Raw genomic sequence first — 3,903 nt, 5'->3', positions numbered from 1 at the left:
CTGTATCTTTGCAAAACGGGGGTCATGCCTATCTTTGGAGTCATTGGCACTGACTCCCGGTATGGTCGTGCTCATAATATTAATTATTTTCATTCTCTGCAAGAGAACAATTGCTTGGTTTCTCTAAAAGACTTGTAGCTTCCCTCCTGAAGCTACAAAGAAAAGCTGTAAATAAATTAATCTTGAAAAGTTTGGTGTAAAGTGCCAGCATTGTCTGATCACTCTCAGATAACTGGTGGGCTAGTTGGCAGGCTGTTTTCATGTTCTCGCATTTGCCTCTCTCCCTCAGAGGGAGGAGGGAGCACTGATACCATAGTTCCGGTGGATATCATTAATTGTCTATTAGAGGTGAAAGAGAGGTATACATTCCGAAACCACTAGTGCTTTAATTGAAGAAGAAACATTTGAGCAACTCTTAGGTATAGAAGACACACCGTACGTTCTTAAAATAAAACAAAGCAAATCTTGCTCTAAATTTCTCTTCTTCTCTTCTGGAAGCCCATTATATTTATATTTGGCTCTCCTTTTACCTGTCAGTAGGCATGAATGTACATTCCAAGTGTGCTCTGAGCTGTTAATATATATATATATATGTATATATATATATATATATATATATATATATATATATATATCTCGCACATTTAGGAAAAGAATAATACTCATAGGAAATTCTTTTCCTTAAAAGGGAAATCGTATATACGCACTTTCTTGCCACACACCTCTACTAATAGGCATTTCCAGGTCTGCTTCAGAATCTTTGACAGTCTTCTGGTGTCTATATATGGTTTGACTAAAGTCAGAGGCAAAGTTTCTCTTTTTTTTGGAGAACGTTGCTGCAGGGAAAGACCCAGAAGTACAAACCAGCATTGTCATCCACACCTTCTGGGAAGACAGCTGTCTGTCCTTGGCAGAGGGGACGTCTTTCTTTCCTTTTCTTCCCACTGTTTCTTCCATTTAGCAGCAGATCTGACCATCATAAGACTTTTGTTTTGTTTTGTTTTTGGACATACCTGTTTGGGGGAGTTTTTAATGGGTATTTTTTAAGTAGTACCAATTGTCATTTTTTGAAAACAACTTTGATCAGAGCACCTAAACCACCACTTAGGTCAATATTACTCTCTGAGAAGGAATTCGGGATACTCCTGGGACGTGTGTTCCCGGTGTACTGTGCAGAATTCTCTAACTGGCTTCACGGAAAGTTCAGCTACTTTCTTTCTCTTAACTGCCTCACTCTTATTTGCATGGAGGACAGAAAAGCCTGAGAGCTGTAGACTCATCTTCTGCAGGTAAATTCTCATGTGAGAATTTAGAATTTACTGTGGTTGCCTGTTGCCCTTAGTGCACCTCTAAGGGAAGGAGACGCTGACGTTTTTATCCAGTTCGGAAGGCGTGTACATTCTGGGATCAGCAGCTGTGAAGACCCGCCAGTCCCGAAAATGACCAGGGGTCCAGGCAATCCCCGAGCAACCTTTGTGCTCCTCTCTTCTCCTGGATGTGGGGAGCCATGACATTCCCACCAAAATGAGCTGCCCCTGGAAGGAGTCCACAACTTCTGAGTATCTGCTTGGCAATATCCATCCATCTTTCACTTTGGATAGTTTGAGGTCAAAATACCCACTTGCCAGTTCTGCCCATATTGCACTGCCTCCGAACCAGAAGAAAGATGGATAGTGCTAAGTGTTATCAGAGGAAAAGCAGCAAAGTGATATTCAGTCCCTCTCACATACTTATTTTCCTTGATCTTAATTTAAGAGACCTGTACATTCAGTTTCATTCACTCCTATTTTATTATATTTCTCTCATATATTAATTATTCCTTACAAATACTTTGTTCATAAAAATGGTAGGGTTAACTAATCAGCATATGAACACAATAATCCTAATTGATATTAACAACTTAGCATTGCTTTATTATCATAAGAAATGACAGTAGTTTTTGATTATTCAAATGTGTGGAGCTTTAGATATGCCATTGTTAAGAATGACCTATAGGGACACTGTCATAAATAAGGTATAAAACTCAGCCAGCCACTGTCCCTGACATTAATGTTGCATCTGAGGTCAGGAAGCCTTTAGTCCTTTCTATGAATTTTTTTTTTTTCTTCTGCATTTCTTGGAAGAGAAGATCCTGTCTCCTATCGAATGGTTGTAAGAACCTGTACTATCTGCTTCAGGAAAGGGCTTCTATACATGACCCTGGTTGGTGCCTCTGGGGTCAGAGAGTGAACCCTTCAGAGCTATGGACATATTGTGTGACCATATGTGCCTGCTTGTTAATACACCTCTGTGTGCATTTTTATCTATAGATCTCTACCTGTTGCTATGTCTGCTTATCTATCTATCTATCTATCATTTCTGGAAGAAATTTACCTAAAATCTACATACATTAAAATGATGAAGCGTCTAGGCTATAAGAATATGCTCATTGTAAACATATGAAAAAAATATAAAACATTACCGTCTGGACATTGGACAACTGGCAGCCTGTGAAAAGAGAAACAAACAAGGTGAGCCCTAGAATTGCCTCAGATCAGCCTGGAGGCATGACCTAACCCTACCATGCAGGGAGAGGAAACTGAAGTGAAGTCTGGAGATCTGGCTGCATTGAGGAGACTTGAGAGTGGTATTTAGGAGGCCAAGGTGGCTACAATATGAAGGTAGAGTTCTTGTAGATGAGCTGCACAAAGCGAGTTGCTGAGATCTCCAGTGGGTCTTCTCTAACCTCTGGTCAATAAATGACTTACACAGTCCTGAGTGGGGGGAACCACATGCAGGTAGCAGGAGACTCAACATCCCTGGACCTTGCTCAGGGCCGGTAAGAGCATGTCCTCCACCAGTCAGAGTGCAACACATGCATAAGACATGGAGTGTTGATTCGAGTCCAAAGAAGGGCCACACCTTAATTGTGGGGCTAACAGTCCTAGCACCAAGGCTGTTCTTGATCTGGCCTGTCAAGGCTCACAAGTGATTAAAATGACTGCAGTAACTTAACTGTATGCCAGAATGAAGGCATATGCTCTTTAATTAGCAATAATTGTGCCTCAGATAAACCTTATTGGCTACAATATTACCACTGCGCAAAGCTGGCATATGCTCTTCAAAGGAATACAACAGAATCCAGCAGTTGACAATGTGAAGTTCTCAATGTCGGGCAACAATGAAAACTTACCAGGCATAGAAAGAATAAGAACAATATGAGTCATTATAGGAGAAAAATTAATCAGTAAAAATAAACCTTGAAATGACAGAGTGGATGGAAGTAGCAGAAAGATCCTAAAACAGTTATTACTAATCTTAAAAATATGTCAGATCATGTAAAGGAAAAGATGGGGACGATGAAGAGAAAGCGGGAAGATTTAAAAAGATCTAATTGGAATGTCGAAGGATGAAAAACTGCATCATTTAGAAGCCAGTCTGCAGAGGTGGGAACATAGTACTTCTGTATCTTCCCAATTAGGGCTACAAATTGTAATCTGGACAGAACAATTGAACTGGTTCAAGCCAGACTCTAAAAATTATTCTGCTCTTTCAAGATTAACCTGCGACCTTTTACCAAACTCTTTCTTCTCAAAGAATCTGGCCCAGCAAACCCACAGACGGTCACTTCCTCTATTCTTGAGGATGAACAGGGCCTGCCTAGCCCCCCAGTGCCGGTCATTCAGGACAGACAGCCTAGAAACTGCCACAGGCCAAAGAGATCTCGTCGCTCCACTTCTTTCCTGACATGCAGGTTTTCATGTCTGAAACATTAAAGTATTCCTTCTCTCACCTGTGTGTGTGTGTGTGTTGTGTGGGGTGTGTGTGTGTGTGTGTGCCATTCATGTATGTTGTATGCTCTGTGTGCATACATGCGTGCTATGGCGCATGAACATGAGTGGACAGATGTGTGCATGCATGAGT

General features: G+C 41.0%; 1 non-coding gene across 1 annotated transcript; it reads right to left on the bottom strand.

Moving 5' to 3' along the window:
- Window positions 1–2,949: 2,949 nt before the first annotated feature.
- Window positions 2,950–3,088, bottom strand: LOC131839951 (U4 spliceosomal RNA). The gene has a single exon (XR_009357086.1). It is a non-coding gene; the product is annotated as a U4 spliceosomal RNA (small nuclear RNA).
- Window positions 3,089–3,903: the final 815 nt, after the last annotated feature.

This window comes from Mustela lutreola, chromosome 8 (assembly GCF_030435805.1).
Source record: "Mustela lutreola isolate mMusLut2 chromosome 8, mMusLut2.pri, whole genome shotgun sequence".
In the NCBI taxonomy this organism is placed as follows: Eukaryota; Metazoa; Chordata; class Mammalia; order Carnivora; family Mustelidae; genus Mustela; species Mustela lutreola.
This window is presented reverse-complemented; position numbering and strand designations above follow the sequence as displayed.